This window comes from Xiphophorus maculatus, chromosome 19 (assembly GCF_002775205.1).
Source record: "Xiphophorus maculatus strain JP 163 A chromosome 19, X_maculatus-5.0-male, whole genome shotgun sequence".
Classification (NCBI taxonomy): domain Eukaryota; kingdom Metazoa; phylum Chordata; class Actinopteri; order Cyprinodontiformes; family Poeciliidae; genus Xiphophorus; species Xiphophorus maculatus.
Genome location: NC_036461.1, coordinates 21,289,368 through 21,309,256, shown reverse-complemented (window position 1 = coordinate 21,309,256; position 19,889 = coordinate 21,289,368).

The window sequence follows — 19,889 nt, the reverse complement described above, 5'->3', positions numbered from 1 at the left end:
AATGTCTTTCCCCAATCAGAACATTTCTCTGCTCCATCATTACCAGGCTGTCTGCGGTATTAAGTCTTTCATTCCTCTCTACGCTCTCTGTGGGGTCATTTGTTCTTAGGACAGACAAGCACGCTGCTAACAAGCCTTTAAAGGAACATTATGAATTATAATTTAAGAACATTATATGCTAATTTCTCCAGGGGTAACTCCAGCAGCCAGATTCTGCTGTGCTCTGTGTGAGGCCTTTTCCATTCCTTCCCCCTCTTCACACACAGTCACAACAGAGCGAAACCATCACATCCCTCACTGTGCTGCTGCAGCCTATATTTTCACGCTGTGGTGAGTGGGAACCCTGCGGACCGTGATGGCAAGTGTGAATCATTCCAGTCATTTTTAGGCTCAAGCATTATTCCAACACGGAAAACACTTATTACCCTAGTCGGGCAGTTTCGACTCATTCAGATCCCTTGACACCTGCCTGCTCTGGAGAGCATTATTCCTTCAATGTGCCTTCTAAGCCTCAAACACACATGAGTAAACTAATAACCACCCACGACCCCACAAAGCTTCACTGAGAGGCGCGTGCACAAAGTGAGCACCACTCTTACAAAGCCTTGCTCTCTTTATTCTGTACCTCACCAAGGCAGGGTCATGTGGATCTCGAGGGGAAGTCATCTGCCAAATAAGCAAGAGCATTCTCAAGCATCTTTGAGATTACAGGGAATGGTCGACCTGATGTCCCTGCTGAAAGCAGAGATACAGGTAGAGGCACAGACCCTTGGTTCCTCGGACTTCCACCCCCTGTAATAGTTTGATATTAAATATCCTGGAAATGTTCTGTTGTCTTGAGGAAACCAGTCACCATGCTACAAAAGACAACGTCCAACTTCACCCACTCCTCAGAACATCACTCCTGTTTAATCCTCCGCTGATTCAAGCAACCTCCCCTTTCCTTCAGAGATCTGGAAACAGCTGCTATGTGGACTTACTGATTCTTAGGCGTACCTCAAACATCACTGAGGGGATGTTGGTAGTATGGAAAGCCTAAGCATCTCTGAAGACGCAATCCTCTAATGAAGGTCAGTTGCATTGTAAGGATGTCACTCAAGCCTTCTTGCATGGAGGGATGTCCAGCATTCTGGTAAGGTTTGGGGTTTTTTACACGGTTTGACTAGGGACCAAAGTTGTAACATTTGTTCTGTTTTCAGCTGGTGTGGTTCAGTTTTACATTCTACTGCGTCAAACGATCCAAAAACCTTTTCCCCTCCTCACCTGTCATGGCGCAGCACCAAGAACCACTAACAGAAATTAGATAAAATCTTTGAACAAGACAATGAGCGCAACTTCCATCATCACAAAATGAAAAATTTAGTTGCATCAGATTTTGGCGGTTGTAGGATATAAATTGTCTTAACCAAAAGACCATTTTTCCCGCTAGCACCGGACTCGCCTGTTTGTTTTGGTTGATTTAACCAGAATACTCTGTACTGTAGTTCGCTTCCTGCTTTTGGAGCGGTATCTCATCTGCTTGAGACCGCCCCAAATTCAAATCAACCAAAACTAAGATTTTAGGCGGACCAGAGTTTAGTTTCTTGCTCGAGTTCGACTGCGTATTCACTCCTCCCCAAACAAACTGGACTTTCAGGGCAAACGACATTGAGCTTGGTTGAAGTGGATGAAACAGAGCTGGTGTTAAAGCACCCTTAGGTGGATTTGAGTTGTGTACAATCTCTAAACAACCAAAACTAACATGTTGACGAACAGAGGAAAGCCCTGGCGTATGTACACCTTCAGTAATGGGAACTAATTGTTTGGATTTCAGTAAGGTTGTGGGAGAATGCGTGGAAATACACTCATAACGTTTAGATGTGTGTGGAAACGTTGCAGCACTCAGCTGTGCCACGCCGTCCCCCTTCACCTCAGCAAAGCCTCATGTGAGCTTAAGCTGGTATTCAACCCAGGTGGAGGATTATCCTCTCAAGCAGTCTCATGGTGATATTCATTGCTCAGTCTCTGACCAAGTGATGAAAATTGATTGTCACCTGCTGCACCCTGAAGCAGCTCTCACATTTTATTATTTCTCTGAGGTCAGGCACAGGTTGTAATGGAGGCTGATGTGAGTCTACCAGAATAGAATTGAGCGTGGCAGTCTTCTTTTCCCTCTTATTCTATGAAGCCTCATGCCTTACCCCTGGGTTTTCTAGAAAAGACCTCGGAACAAAGTGAATCTTCATCAATTTATGAAAATCACTAATTAGTTGAGGGGCCATCCTGGTTAAATGACTGGTTTGGCTGAGCACCAACCTGAAGAGTATTGAGGGGGATACTATTTCCAGGATGCCCTTTGGACTATGAGGATGATGGGTGTGTTTGATGGTAACTTAAATAACCTAGTCAGATAGGTTATCATCAAAAAACTTTGATTTGGGTTGTTAGTTACACTTTAACGAGATAACAAGAAGGGTAAATTCAGTTGCTCTGTTTTAGTCTTTTGAGTGTTCAACCCTTGTCCGTCATTAAACATGCCGGATTTGGAAATGTTGGTAGAATTTTGGAATTAAAAGTTTTAATGTACGGATCTACATTTTCCACGATATTTTTTGTTGTTTTGTCATGCTAGCTGTGTTAAAGCAAGCTTAAAATGTAAACTCTGTGATCCTCTTCATATTAAAATAAAGTTTAGTTTTATAGGTGCTGTTTGCTCACAAATTAGTATTATGGTCTCACTGTTCCTAACACGAATCAATCAATCAATCAATCAAATTTTATTTGTATAGCACATTTCAGCAGCAAGGCATTTCAAAGTGCTTTACATCATTACAAACACAGAAACACAAAGCAACATAGAATCAACAATCAAAACACGACATTAAGTCAGGTTCCATCAATAAATTTGTAATTGATTACGTTTCAAATACAATCCTAAACAGGTGGGTTTTTAGTCGATTTTGCATCCATAGAAGGTTTTACCTGTTACACTCCTACTGTGTTATATGGAACAAAATACCTAAATATTTAATGAAGTTCAGAAATATTGAAAGATGAGAAAAAAAACCTTTTAAATACTTCTTACATTATAGTTTCTAAGAAGAAACTGCAATTGGTCAAATATATACTAACCAGGAATAATATATAAAGTATATATACTGTATATATATAAAACATTCTTTAACATATCAAGTTAGGAACAGATGTGATAGATGTTACACTTAAATCTGTTTGGCAAAAGCATTCTCTAATTAAATGTTAAGATTAACAAGAAAATGATCCAGAGCAATACAATAAAGTTAAGGGATGTATTGTTTTACAGCTGTCAAAACATTTTCATTATGAATTATCTTGAACTACTCTGCAAGTGTGCTGGAAATACAATTGCAAAGGTAAACTGAAAAATGTTGATCTGAAGTGAAGCGTGTTAAAAAGGCTGGTGCCTACTTGCTTGAGAGAAGATCCTTGCTGAGATTAAAGACTTGCTCTTTTTTTATATATAATATTTGACTCTAATAACCAGTCTGTTTGCAATACCTGTGATCTGTTCCAAGGCAAACTTTAATACCCCGCTGCTCCTGCTGGGAGCGCCGACTGCAAATGCGACTGATCTGGAATTCCGCGCGTGGCATCTATCGAGGCTTTGTCTCCGAGAAACTTTCCTCCTGTGAGCTGGAGAAGCTGCACGGTTTGCGGCGCAGATATACGCAGCCTAATGCAAACGGCTTTGGACTGATGATTGCCTGTTGTCTAGTTGGATATCTGATGAAAATTCAAAGTGAATCCTTCACACTGGTTCAGAATAATGCAAAGCATGACATGCCTTTACATCCTGTGGCCCATTCCAGTCTTTGGTTTTTGCAGCCAACTCAAAAGGACGTTGGAGGAATTTAATATGCCTTACTGGTTTTTTTGTTTCTCATTAGTTGAGTTATACATAACATTTTCTATGTATCCCAGAAAAATAGACATTTTGACTTCGTATTATTTGTTGCTTGTGAACAAGCCTTCCTATGATTTTTTTAGCAATGTCTTTCTTCCTGTCACTCCTCCATAAAAGCCAGAATTGTTGAATGCACGGCTAGCAGTTGTATTTTATATTAAATACAATGTTTTTTCTACTATTTTTGTTTGAGGTAGGTGTTATAATCTAGGTTCTTAATTTTATTATTTGGTTGGGTAGTTGGATATTTTTTTGGATCCAGTCTAAAAAAATATCACGCTCGCATACTGAAAAGCAAATAAATCTGGACGCTAACTCGCTAGTCAGTTGTGGACCGACTAAAATAACGTTAGCAATTCAAAACACCTAAATCAACTAAAAATGAAAATGTTCATTTCAGTGGGATACAATGCTGGGCTGCTGGATGTTAAAGAATTCAGTTTCACCAAAAGCCAATTTTCTGAAACTGTAAGACAAATGATGTCTATGATCCTTTGTGGAGTTAGCTTTCACAAAGGAAAAGCTAACTCTTTTGTGAAAGGAGTTAGCCTGTGAAAGCTAACACAAAATTAACTTTCACAAGCTAATTTTTGAAAGCTTTTGCTAGCTTTCACTGACAATTTGAATACATATGCACGTTTCAGATTTTTCTTCAGAAAAGACTTCATTTAATCCCTTCCAATTAACTTTTTTTTTTGTTGGTGTCTCACATTACACTAAAAAAAATGCTGTTAGGTTTCTGGTGGTAACTAGCCTGACTGTTGCCTTCCTGCCCTACTCTGACCCAATTCAAATCTTGCTTACACCACAGTCAGGACTTTCTCCCGTTAACTTGGATTCCCTCCAGTAGAATTTCAACCAGGCTAATCAGTGAACAGAGAGAAGTTGTGAACGATGACATAGATCTTCTGCTTTATAATTGTAGTCTGGCTGGTTGAAGTAATGGCAACAGAGGAAGTGAACAAAGTCATTCAGTTCATGTTGGCCACACCTCCAAATGTTGAATTAACATCAACAACCATCTTATTGGCTCGGCACTTCTCTCTTAAGGTGGAGGACGGTTGTTTACAGCGCAGGCAACTTCCGGTAAGCTTCATAGCTTAAACAACTGGGTAACATTTAAAGACCCTCTGTACGAAGCAAGGCATAGTACAAGGAGTTGGTTTTTACCAGGCTAGGTTGTGACGTAATGATTTTTAAAAAGTTTCAAGATTATAAATACTGAAAAGAGACACTTTTGTAATTGCACCATTATTTTGCTACCTGTTAAAATTTACGATAAGAATCGACTACAACCCTTCCTCTATTTATCCTTTCTTGACTAATTTAAATATCAACGTTGTTCTTTTGGATTCCACTAAAAGCCAATAACTAAAGTGAGAGTCAAGGATGAAAATACAATCTCAGACTCCTTACAACGTCTGTGCTGGGTTATAATTTCCAGCTTGAAAAGAATTTTGCTTCCTCTCCCCGCCCCCTCTCTCACCTGCTGGTATCAAGCCAAATCCATTGTGTTTCCATTTTTTAACTTCTCCTGCTGCCCTTATCCAGTTCAGGGCTTATGGTTGTAATACTGAAACAGAGCAACTTGTCAAGGCAGAAACAGTGGTGATGAATGCCCCACTGCTCTGTTCTTGTTTGTTTTGGGGTGGTGGCGACGAAGAGCAGCGTGGGTTTGTTTAAGGGGGGTCAGAATTGAATTTTATGCTTACTTGTTGAGGTACATATTCTTGACCGCGGCCGCTCGGCTGTACTCGAGCAGCCAGCATTGATTAAATGGAATAGTCCTGTTATCTGGATAAAAAAAAAAGAGGGTTGGGATGGAGGGTGGTGGGGGGGGCAACACGAAGACGATAGCGGGCAAGCAAAAATAATGAGTTCTTTCATCTTGGCAGTGAGGGCGTCTGTGTCTTTCAGACTTCCCAGGGAGATGTACACAGCTTAAGGAAACGTTTAATTAGAAAATGCCAGCCTTGTGTCTGTGTGTGCAGAATAATAAAAAATTTTTGATGTGAATGTGACAACACGTTTTTCTTTCAGCTGCTTTCAGGAGCCACTAAAAGACATGAAATCAAATGAGCCTGAAGAGGGAGGGGGGAAAAAAAAAATAATTAGCCGCCTACGTTAGCGCTGCTGTTCTGAAGACGACAAGGAGCTGGTAATGATTTCATGGCTCTAGGTGTTTCATATGTGTCACGTTGCACCGCAATTCAGCTTGGTCGTCTTCCTGTGGGTTAGACAGGTAAGTAACAGTCTGAGAAAATCGACAAAAGTAAAGAGGAGCTGCTTTGCCTTGATGACTCCTAAGGGAATTTTTAGGTTGTTATACGCGGAAATTTCTGGGAAGAAAGGCAGCAATCACTCATCATTCAACTGCATTTCTATAATTTAAAAGTCCTTAAACTGATTAAAAGAACTTCCAACACAGCGACAAACGAAAAGATTTAGAAGCCGATTGTTGGTCAGGGCCCTTAGCTTTTACCTCTGCCTCTCATTAAGACGCAAACAGTTCAGTCTGCACCTGGAATAGGTTTGATCACCGTCTGACGTAGCTAATTGTGCTGACTGCTGGCAAGCTACAGGCGTTTTCTTCAACATCAAAGCTAACTCTGGATATCACTGTGAAAAAGCTGAAATGAAAGGGCAGATAAGAAAATTATGGAAAACAACTCATGACAAGAGGAGAAAAGTTATTTACTCATGTTTCAAAGCTCTCAAAGCAGCACTGTGGTGTGTAATTAGCCTCATTAGCTTAGCTTTGTTTGAACTACTTCTAAATATTACTGTTTGTACAGTGATACATTCAGGATTCTTGAGTTTGAGAGAAGCTTAGGAATGTTTTTAAGTGCAGCAGATACTTTATGGTTGTGTGGCAAAGCTAGAATTGTTCCATTTTAGCCGGGATATCGCAACTGTGGGACAAAATTAATGTCGTGGGAAGCGGTATGGATGGATGAATGAAAAAAACAATTACACAAAAGTGTTTCACTGTAAAGATGGTTTGTAGTTTGTTTTGTTGCAACCTGAAGTGTGAAATAAACTTCAGTGGAGTTTAAAAACAAAATATGTGTTTAGGTTTATGTCTGGTTGAACGATGTGTGTGCCCAGTTGATTTTTTCTTTTTCTTTTTTGGGGGGGCGATTTTGTTGTAATCCATAGGGGGACCCAGAAAATCTTTGGAAACCACTGCACTAGCAAATCTATAGCAGTTCCAAAAGCAAAGTCATATGCAGGTTCGTCTCTGTTCAGTTGTCAGAAGAAAGAAATATTTGGACTCTTTTACACAGACATTTATGGAGGCTGATTTGCTTTGGAACAAGCCACAAGTGCCTTTGGCCAAGAAAATAATTGTAGTTTTTGGCACTTGGCTGTTGGCATGATGTCTGCCTTAGAGTTTCATATAAGCAAACAAATGGGGTGGAAAACAGCAGTTTTGTCAAAGTCAATTCCATTCCCCAGATATAAACCAGATAAGACTGACATTTGTTTTTCATGCCCCAAATAAACAATTCAGAGGCTATTTAAGGCTATAATCATCCTCAGGATTGTGGGAAAGCCTTTGGGATCATTGTTTTTTTTTTTACTTAAATTTGAACAAACTGATCAACGCTTGCATTTTATCTAAATTTTATGTCATTGACGTGAGACCTGCGTCATAATTCTACTGGATGTAAACAATAGTTGAGAAATATGAAAGAAATCTGTGTCACTGAAGTGCATCACGTCACAATCCCACCACTCTTAGCTCTGACTACACGTGTGCGGCACATAGGCCATGCTAACATAATAGTCTATGTAAATTTATGTTGTTTTGTGTTTTCTGTTATTTACTAGTTGTGATTTGTTAATTAAAAAAAATATATATATAGCATGTATGGCAACTGTCAGTAATTTGCCAGTAGAGGTCAGTATCGCTCCAAAAATGACAAAGAGATCGAGGGAGAAACGTCGTTCTCAGGGAAATATTGCATTCTGAGTCAGATAGAGATGGCCGTTGCTAAGATGGTTGTATATGAGCTGTGTGCAGCGACTGCACCACTAGCTGAGCTGTTTTGTGTTGCAGATCTTTAATGCAAACTTACAGTTAGACTCCTATCTTTAATTTTGCGATTTAAAAAAACAAACAAAAAACAATTACTGTCATTTAACATTAAATAGGAAGATAGCTTCACAATAATGACTTAGTATCATCACAGAAAGAGCGTCAGTTAGCGCTGTTAAAATTAATTTCTCCCACATAAATCTGTCAAAACTTTATTATTTCAAGTTATTTTCTAATATTTTACCATTTTAACTTTAAAATGGTATAAATTGTAAAGTATGGCAGGCTGTTATTCAGCAAAAACATTAAATGTTTTATGAAGCAGATTTCAAAGTGCTTGTGTTCTGTGGATACTTTGTTAATTTATGGTTAAATGAGAGGAATTGATGGATTTTTAGAGATTTAAGGTCAATAAAAATAAAAGTTATTTAACGAAACATAACTAATTATCAATGCAGAAATACAATTAATAACTCGGTTGCTAATGATGAACCCTTAATGTGGCTGATCACTTCTTTATATTTGGATCCAACCCTTGCATTGTGTAAGATTTAGTGATAAAGATTGATGTCCGTTTACTTCAGAAAAATGGATGGGATAGAAAATAAAAACATTATTTTCTTTTTCTAAGGTTATTTTGACTTGGAATAATTCTAAAATAAAATTCCAGTCTTTCCAGTGTAACCCTTTCACTCCTAAATTGAGTCTGTTTTTAAGTCCAGAAGCTTCTGCGTTTTCTGTTTCTCTGCATGTTCTCCTCAGGCGGGGCGTATAAAGAGACCCCTACTAATCTGAGGCGTCAAACAAAATACCGAAGATGTACTCTGAAGCGTTCTCTGGGCCTCGGAGGATCTTTAATGACCTCGGGATGAACTCCGTCTTGGTGAAGTGCGACGCTGCCAGATGCTGCTCCTCTGGCCTCTAAAACCAAGTTAAACACGGAGACGAGCGCAAGGTTATTGATTGCCTCCATAAACGCTGGCGAGTGCTGCAGGGGTAAGAAGAAGAGAAAAAAAAAAAAGGTGGAAAGATGGAGGACGGGCTGAGAGGCGCAGCAGCTGCGGGCCGGGCTTTCTGAGAGGGCGCCGTTTATTATCGGAAGAGGATCAAGCATCACACAAATCACAAGGCAAGAAGCTCCACAGGGAGGGATACATTTACCCACACACACACACACACACACACACACACACACACACACACACACACACACACAGGCAGAACAAAACGGGTCCAGGTTAGTCGTCCTAAGTTGCTCTTCATTAAGATAGCTGTGCGTTTTCAGATATTTCCCTGGGCTGTCAACTTAAATTGTTTACGCATGCGATTAATCCAAAAATTACAATTACACAATACAGATTAATTGACCAACCTACTTTGTCTTTCTCACGCAGAGGGTTACTTATGTCACAGCAGCGCATTAAGGACTCGACACGCAGGAAGCGACTAACCACAGTGAAACACGAAGGTTTCCTGTGACAGCAGACATTACCAAAAGTTGGAACATTTTTCAACTTTACTGTGTCACATCGCCAGCACATGTGTACACATTAAACTTGTATGAGCTCGAAATTTCACCGGCACGAATTATGCAGGTCGCTTGGCTAGATTCGTACTACTTCCTTTAAAGCTTCCAGAATATAAAAACTAGGCCAGTCGACGTTATCAAGATAACGCATGTGATTAATCTGAAAATTTCAACATGTAATCATGTAATCTAACAGGTAACAAAAATTAGGAAAACTGAGGATCTTCAAGGATGTTTGGTTTGAGACAAAAAAAAACTATTTTCTTAAACATTTTTTGTAAAAACGTGCATAATATGGCCGTTTTAGATATGGGCTACAAGGGCATTTGCCCAGGGCGATATCAGAAGTGGGTGGGGCACCCAAGACAAAGTTTGCTACTAATTGCATGCATCTGTAGTGGAATAAGTGTCCTTTAGGTGCTGTTGAATACTGGAAGACTACATTACCTGCTTTCTGCTCCAGAGCAAAACCAAAAACTGAACTGCTTGCATTTTAATTGGTTGGAGTGCGGCAGAAGGAGGGGCTTATCCACGGCACCATTCCTGCAAGAACCACAACTGCGTGCATATTTATGTTAGAAGCTTACAAAGTTAAACATAGTGATTAATCTGATTAGATTTTGTAATTGATTGACGGCACTAATATATATATATACACACACACACTGAGCCTGATTCTTACAATTTCTCATTAAGTCTCAACCAAAAAACGCACACATTCTAAGCTGCTTGCAGACCTACTGTATGTGTAAACCCAATACGATCACAAGCTGTACAGTTCATGACTTCTCCACTCAGGCTCAGCCATTTTCTTTTTCAACAACAAACATGATGATATGCAATGCATCAAAGCTTCCAGCAGCCTGAAGGTGGGAAAAGTTTGGCTGAGGTTATCGGATTAGTCTTTCTCCTTTTTGTGGTTTTGCGTTCTTAACTTTTAGGATGCAGACTGCCAGGATTAGACTCTTCACAAAGGGACAAAAGAGTTGAAAGGTTCGCCTTAAAGAAGAGTTTTGGCTTTAGACGAGATTTCGGCACCTCTCCCGGAGCAGAAGAATGGATGGTGCTTTGCACGGCATGCTGGGATTTTTAAAAACTGTGTCAGCGTAGCTCTAAACCTTAGCAAGCAAGACCAATATATACCAATTGTAATGTGCTTAATTTCTGACAGTTTTATGGAATAGGATGTGAGGGGTTGGTTAAGTAAATCCTATCAGTGGGTGACAGGTTGGGTACATCCACTGCCAGTTAATCATAGGGTAACACACACACACACACATATGTATTATATTATCCGTGTTGGGATTTTGCATTGACTTCCATTGGCATCTAAAGCTCAACCTTTACCCTACATTCCTAACAATAAACTAAACCTAAACTCAATTCACACCTTAGTCCAAAACCTAACCAATAAACAGCACTGGGTTGGACCAGGCTTTGGCAATCAGGCCCCACAACATAGTATGCATTTGGAAAATGGTCCTTATAATGTATCAAATACAAGACCACTCACACACAGGTTTCTATTTCTACCCACATTAGGACTGTATTGACTTCCATTCATTTTAGTAACATCAATTAAGAGTAACACACACATAACGCAAAATCAATTCACATGTTAGTGCCAAACCTGACCTGCAACCCTAAAACAGCACCTCATCTTATATATTATATCTTATATATTATGTATATACACATAACCTGCATCTTAACTCGAGTCGAGCAAATCTCAATCTCGTTGTAATCTGTTAATGACAATGACAAATAAATCTTCTTATCTTATCTCGGGTTTGGTCCGTACAAGGAGCAGTCGGCCCCCACAACGTGGCATGTGCTGGGAAAACACATCAAATACAGGGCCACGCACACACTACACACACACACATACACACAAGACACGAGGGACCTTTAAACACACACATAAACCGTTGTTAGCTTTAGCCTCCAGGAGCAACTCATCTGGATTTATGCGCAGTGAAAACAGCAACAGTTATCTCCAGCAGGAAGGCTCTGAGCAGTTTGAAGGTAATATCGTACCTTTATGAGACGGTTTGTCGCAGGGAGGCATTAAAGAGACTGATCAAGAAAATATGTGAGGTGAAAAATATTTACTTTCAAATTGTTTTTGCAACAATATGTTTTTGCATCCACAATGCCACCTTTAACGGTGTGTTTATTTATATGTACCAGTCAAAACTTTCACGTTTCAAGACGGAAATACAAGAAATATGTATGCGTGGAAAACTGGAGGTCTCTCAACACCTTTAATTATGCTGCCGCATAATTAAAGTTTGAGGGGGTTTATTACCACTTCTGTTAGTTTGTGTGCATTTACTCCTGTCACACAGAGTGCGAACAAGTGTTTGAATGCATAAAATAGGAAGAAGTGCACTGATGACGTCTTGTAACTAGAATGTGCTCATCCATTGTGGGATGTAATTCCTACATCCGAGCTCGGACTTCCAAGATGAATCAAATGCATCAAGTCAAGGTGCACGTTTTTTTTTGTTTGTTTGTGTTTTACCTGATTTTACCACCAATTGTCAGTCAGAGATAGTCTGCTTCAGTCTGGGCTAGCCTTGAAGACTAGAGTCTGCATGTGTGTAGAGCAGGGGTGCTCAAGTCCTCGAGAGCTACCGTCCTGCAACTTTTAGATGCATCCTTACTCTAACAGACTGGGTTCAGTTCTGAAGAGGCCCGGTAACAAGCCATTCATTTGAATCCGGTGTGTTGGAGCAGGGAAGCATCTGAGAATTGCAGGATGGACTTGAGGACTCCTGGTGTAGAGGAACCAACCACACTTTGGTCACAGTCAAACAAACCAAATCAAACGAAAACTGTTATACCTGGTTAACGCAGCAAGATTTTTGTGCTGATTTTTGACGTGATTTCCCATTCCTGCAATCTGAAGTACGCCCCGTTTATTGTGACGGCATAAAGTTAATCGTAGGAGATGTTCTTGCCGTGCGTGTTGAGTTAAGAATGACCTGGTCCGCTAGGAAGGACGTCTTGACTGCTCCGGTCTAAAGTCAGGGATATTTAACATGTTGGATTGTCGGAATGTGTGAAGTGTTCCCCCAACAATTTCTTTCTGACACATGGAGGGAAACTGTAGACAAAGAAGACCAAACAACTGATATCTAGCACCAGAAAGACTTACGGATGCCAGAGATGTCTTTTTGTTTTGTTCTCTCTCTGCTAAACTTTTGCTTCTTCCTCGTCAGCCATGTTTGATCTCGAGAGATTTTGAAAGATTTTCCATCTGACATCTGATTGTTGGTGAGTGAAATCTTTACTTGTGCATACAACCAAACCTGCTGTAGTTGTGTTTTTTGGGGGGCGGGGGGTTTACGTCGTGGTGTGTGGTCTCTCAGGTTTTGAAACCCAGCCGACAATTTCAAACTCTTGCTGTGCGAACCAGGCATCTGTACCTTTTCAAAGACTGGTAACGTTGTGTAGCATGTCCTCAACTCACCATGTTTTCATAACCAAACTGTGTAGTGCTACATTTAACTCGACTGAGATGTCGTAGTCTTAAATTTCTATACCCCAGAGCCCTCTTGCTGAGTTTCACAGCTGTAATGGTTGACAGATGAAAAACAAATCTATCTGAAAAATAATAATTATGACTTTGACATACATCTCATGCAGCTAGTAATTTGCCGTCATCATTTCTATTACCAAAATTCAACATAATTACAAGGATTCTGTGTTTTCGTAAATCATGGAGTTGGCACAGAACAAAACAAAACACTCGAACAATCGCTTTTTTTTTTTCAAGCAAGAGGGAAAGAAAAAATAACACAATCCTTTAACCCTTTTAGGACTACCATTATAAAAGTCCGCATGAGCATCTTTTTACATTTTTGGATGCTGCAGAGTCATTATTAGGAGCACTCCAATGTTCTTTACATCTATAAAATCCTTATAAGTCCTCCTTTCCAAGTTTGTATGCCATTTATCAATAATAACTGATTAAAAATAGAAAATTTGCAAAACAATAACAAGAACTCCATCCGTTTATAATTTTTTTGACATATTTTTGTAAATATGAAGAGTTTCCTAACTTTATTTACCAAAGTTCCCAATACAAAAAAGTTGCACACAAGCCTTCTAAACCAAACACAATTTATTTGGAGTTTTTTCAAAGCTTCGTTTCAAAGTTACAGCCAATTTTCTAAAAACAATAAAACGAGGGAAAATAAAAAAAATGCTTTTATCAGTGCAATCAGAAAAAAGAAGTGCAGAAGATACATTGCACATTGGACGAGCTCCAAGACTTCGGACGCAGAGTAAAATCTTCTTACTCCGTGTCTTTCCATAATTTTTTTTTTTTGGGTGTTTGCCTTGCAAGAGCAGAGCCAAATAGCACGTGCAGGAAACGGAAATGACTTTCATGAAATCTCACCTGAAGTCATGTGACATTTCATGAAATCTCGTAGTATTTCATTCTGTCAACGTCAGAACAACACAGGAAGTGATTGGCCAGACCCGAGCTGATCTACAAATATAGGGATGGATGCCACATCATGTTTGTGGACCCATCCTTTTTACTATAAATCTGTGAACTCGTCTGCGCGCGCACAGCAACTCGGGGGGGATGTTTAGGGTCGGAAAAGGAAGCGCAATTCTTACAGTTTAATATGCAAAAAAAAAAATTGCTCTACCTTACGTGGTTCGAATTCTACCGGCATTTGAAAAATATGTATGCATCTCAGATCGCCGGCGATCTGGTAGCCCGAATCGGGTTAAAGTCTAGCGGGCGAGAGTTCCCAAAAGTCTGTGTAGTTCTGAAAACCCTTCTAACCTTAAATGTCCTTTTCAACTATAATTATTGATTAAGCTTTCTCTTTCATCAATACTGATTACAAATGATTGCTTTTCATGTATAAGAAAACATTTTGTTCAGATGTTGGAAGTGATATTTGTCCCAAAGAGGAATGTTGTCCCTGCGGATCATTTATGGAAAAATGTAAGGTGATAAAGAACATTTTGTGTAACCAAGACAGTTTTCAAGAACATTTTCCCTCCTTCTTTCTTCTCCATTGTACTGTAAGGTGACTTCTTTGTGGATTTTCTTACCCAAAGCCATTTCTGTCTTCACTGGAGCAAAAAAAACAACAAAAAAACTAGTCCCTCAAAGACCATATATTTAAATTCCTTCTAGTCATAAGTCATCAGAGATGTGCTCTTGAAAGAACACAATTTTCTGTGCTTGAGAAATCCCATCCATCACCACTACCACCATCATCCTCACCCCCCCCCAAAAAAATCTTTCAATGTTTTAAAGTAAAGAGCTTCATTAAAAAGATGAATGGTATTAAAGAGAAGATGGATTTGGAGTGGGTACAAAACGTCTAAAGACCATTGTTAACCTGGCAGGTTTTGTGAATTACAAAAAAACAAAACAACACAATTAATTGAGCTTAATTCTGTCTTTAATGTTAAATCTGCCTGGTATTATTCAACTGATAAACAAATCCGTTTGAGGGAAATATGTAAAAAAAAAAAATAATAATAATAAATAAATAAATAAAAACCATGCCCCACCTGATAGCACAAATGTAAACACCCCTAAAGGATGCTAAGTAAAATCCAGACAAATCTCTCCAAACACCCTCCCACCCCTTCAGACTAGCCAGCAGCAATTAGCAAAGACCCGGGGAAACTGCGCATTACAGTGAACCCTCGCTATATCACGGTTCACCTTTCACAGTCTCGCTGCTTCACGGATTTGCATCGTGCATTGTGTTCTGCATTCTGATTGGCTAAACAGTCTCTCCGCTTCTTCTCTACCTGTGTGTCAACAACGTTGCGGTTTAATATGTACACGTACGTAAAACAGCTTGCCAAATTTAAGTTAGCAAATTCTCTTGCAATTTCAAGTTTCTCTAAAACCCATAATGTCGACAAAACGTTCTGCACCGACAAAGGCATTTGCGGTCGGGCCCAAAAGGCAGAGGAAGATGCTAAAAAGAGCGACAACTACCGATAACTATGTTCTTCTCTCAAAAAAACCCACCTGCACCGCAGGCTTTAGAAGAAAAAAACGCTACAGAGCGAAGTCAGGATGCAGCGGCTCAGTCAGAAGAGCAGTGAAATACACGTGAGTCACTATTTGTCCTACTGTACTTTGTATTTTTTTTCATAATCATTTTTTCCCGTTCTAATCTAATGACTCGGGTCACGGTGGGGCGGGGCTGATCTCCGCAATTTGAAGCCTTCAGTTCGTATTGATGATTAAAATTATTATTTTACAGTACAGTAGTTATTTGAAAAAAAAAAAAAAAAAAACATTTATACAGTACTTTTACTTGTTAAACAATTGCTTGGGCCTGTAAAAAGGTTTTGTTCTTTGGTTTCAATGTATTATGGAGTATTTCATTGTATAATAATTGCAAAACAAAACCAAAGGTCACTACTTCACGGATTTCGCCGATCGCAGGTTCTTTTTGGAACGTAACCCCCACGATAAACAAGGGTTCACTGTATACGAGTTTCTTCTCAAAGAAATGCTGGTAAAAACATTGTTAAAGGGTTAATAGAGGAGCCATGTTGTGATGACGACCTGAAGGCGGAGCTTCAGAAAGAGACAGAGGCCCAATTTCAAGACATTAAATTACAACTTTTAAGTCAGATGTGATATGTACTTGATAGTGCTATAAAACGGCACTATGTACCTAAAAAGTACATCATTCAATTCCTTTAACACAAGTGTGTACACACTTGAAAGACCCTGAAAACCTTTACGTAAAATAGTTACAACCTAAGACTTTACTTTACTGTTAAATCAACAGTAGTAGTATGAGGCATTCAATTTGCAATCAGCTAAACATAAAACTGCCGTATTCTCACACAGCAAAAGGAAACGTGTGCCAGAAGTAGGGCTGTTTAATTCTACGATATTTATCGATTTTCTTCCCACCCTCTTAAGGTATCGATTTTTCATCTGCGAGTATCGACACGTTAACTTGTGCTTAAAGTGCACATTATAAACTACACACCAGTTTTTAAATTGTGTCAATAGGCCAAGTAAAACCGGAGCTATGCTAAAATAAGCAAACCGTATTTTTCCGAATGTCAGAGAAATGTTTAAAACCGGCTTTTCTGGTTATGTGAAAGGGAATGAGCTTCCAATCGTAAAAAACAAAACGCAACATTAGATTCCTTTGTTTTTGGAAATCTCAAATCTTCAATAAATAACAATAAGCTGTATTTCGTTGCTAAGAAACTAAGTAAAGTTGCGCAAGTAACCGTGAAAGAGAAGCGGAAAGGAGTGAGATTGCAAAATTAATGTAAAGTTTGGATATCGGAGCGAATAGTGGCATCTACTTTGTAATTTGTGTTTAGCTTAGTGGTTTCTGTCCTGTATATAAAGGATTACCTGAAGAATGAACACTCAGCAGGCAGTGGCGCTCTGTTTAGAGCTGGAAAACGAAGAGGGGAAACCTGCAGCCGCAGTCTGGGCACAGTGAGGATTTCCATGATGACGATGGCAGATCGATCATTCTTATTAGCAACTGACAAAGAGTATCAGAGACTGAGAGAACGATGAGCAGTTTGAGAGGCAGCTACTCAGAGATCCAAGCAGGGGAATGGCGGTGCTGTGCAGCTGCAAGGAGTCGATCACTACGGGGTGAGGCAGAGCTGCTCCCCCAGCAGCTAGTAGTAAACAGCTTACAGCCCCGGCTAACTCCGGGAGCCATGGTAGAAAAGCCTTTTCCCTATAGTCCAAAAGACTTTTTTACTCCAAAAAGAAATAAGTGCAATCATTTGCATTTTGAGTTTCTACAGAGGCTGATAATCTCCCCACTCAGCTCCCAGATCACTGTTGAAACTTTGAGTTTTATGTTTAAAATAATTTGACTCATTTCTGAGCATTATTTTAAAAAGATAATGGCTTCCGTTTGTCGTTTTTTGTCATTCTTGTCATAAGAACTAGTCACCTCCTTCTCAGAAGCTTCTAACTGTGTCCATGCCTGGCTTTGTGGTGATGCCAAAGAGTGAAATGAAGTGAAGCATTTTGGTCAGAGCTAAGTGACTCCACGACTTACCAATCCATCCGAATATCAGCAAAAATATCAGGAGTTTCATTCACCGAGCAAAAAAGGCAAGTGTGTCTCGCTGACGCGGCCACAGATTCTCAAAAGTTAAGGACCGAAACACTCTGCCGAAAAAACACCGACACTTCAAACGCTAACGGGATTACCGAACTCCGGAAAAGAACATGCTATTTCTCGCGCACGTCGCAGCCCACCTGGATCGCAACAGATGTGTGGAGACACACGTTTTAGGAGGCAGAACACTTCGGTGTGGGAGTGCAAGACTCTTAAGCCTTCCATGAGTGTGGCGTGAATGTGTGCACAGAGAGCCTGCGTGGGCTGGCTGTTGGTGCGTATTCGTGTGTGACTCACTCCAAAGCCAAACATGATCAAAGCCGGGACAGACTGAGACGGACAGACAGCGGAGCACAGAATGAGCCGGCCGTGGCTCCCGTCCAGTCCTCACATTAGCTGCCTGTCGGTCAGGCGCACAAATTGTTTGGCAAACTACTGATAAGACACCAACTGCAAGCGGGGTCCGCGGGCATTCAACGATGTCTTTGAGCCGTGCAAAAAAAAACAAAAACACCTTCTCTGATATGCATTTAAAAAGCAAACGGCCGCGTTTCGCCCTACTTTGGACGTCGCACATGTGGTCGTGTTGCTGCGCGACGCGGCCGTCGGCTTTGCCAAGAAGGCAGGGAGGCAGAAAAATACAGAAAAACATGTTTATTCTACTGCTACAAAAGAATTTAGTCCAAGTCACTTGGTGACACGTCTCTCTCTAGGTGAGCGGGAGTGTCGAACAAGACTGATTGGGATGATGTCCATGTTTCCTGGAGAGAGCCTTTTAACTGGATGACACAAAAACCCGCCGCCGCCTAATGTGCAAGCTACAAAGATCTCCTACTGAGGAGCTGCTGGCTCTTAAGATGGATTCTGCGTTTCCTCCATGTCTGCGGTCTTAGCTTCCTGTGGGTGGGAGGGTTGGGACGGGAATCAGACGGACACTCGACGCCTAAAGGGGCTGTGGTGTTTGTGATGCTCTCTGCGGTGAACCTGGCCAGAAAGGACAACGACCTCCTGGTTTTCACACAAATAAAGGTGTAAAATGTTTTTAGCTGCTTCTGTTCCAAACGACAACAATATAGGTTTAAACAATTATTCCGTTGCTGCTGCTAAATTAATACATAGATTTATGGCTAAAACGATTAATTGCGATTGTCCAATTTAATTGATCGTCAGAATAATCGACTAAAATAATAGCTTGTTGCAGTCCTATATAGATGTTTTAAAAACATTATACATAGATTACTAAACTGTATCAATGTTGATTTTGTTATGTATAGACATAGAGTGTAAGAGAAAACGGGTGAGTGCAGACAGACACTCTGTACACGCTTGATATTTATAAGAACTAAGTTCTACTTTAGTCATAAGTAGTCAATTCAGCCTTTTTCAGCTTTTGTTATAAACTCAAAAATTGCTTCTTGCAGTTTGTTTAGAGAATTAAAATATGAAAGTTCTCAATGACTTTTCCAGTTTTGGTTTATTTTTAATTAAAGAGCTTCAGAGCTTTTCTACCCATGTTTGATTTGCAGTTCACATTTAGAAAGGATTGTAAGACGCCAAGAGGTGACGATAATTTCTTAAATCCAATTCTTTGCACGGGATATTCTGCATATTTTTATATTAATCTATTGAATGTATGCATCATAATCCATAACATGACCCCTGCCTTGCTGAATTTAGTCTAATTTGAGGTGGTTAATTTGTTTCCACACCAGTTTCTGTGGATCCTACTTGGTTTGGTAGTGACTCGTACGTTAGCAAGGGTTGTGACTGTATGTATTCACACATTTGTTAACATCTACTGCACAATTAAACTATTAGGTTAAAATTAGAGACCGATTGAGAAATCAGAAGGTGGGAAAAGGAGGATTTTCTGTTTCTCTGGCCAAGTGGAACCTCCTATTTTTGTTTCCATTCGGTGAATGCGCCACACTCCTGAGTTGCACTAACTGTAACTCTGGATGCTATTAAAGACTTACCGCATAATTAGCCATTTCTATTATAGGCGAGGTGTTTAAAATAAAGTCTGAAGCACAGAGAAGCTATTTGACAGGTTGTTGTTTTTTTCAAATGTACATAATCCAGAATTTCATTCATTATGCAATCTATTGACTTTGATGCCAAGGATTTAAAAGGGACCTTTTAAGAAAAATTCACATTTTGCACATTTTTGTACTTCCCTTTGGGTTTCTACTTCTTCTAAAAACAGTCCAAGCGCTTTAAAAAAGTTAATGTTTTATAGTGTTTGGAAAATGAGCCATTTCAAAAGCCTCAGGAGTGTAA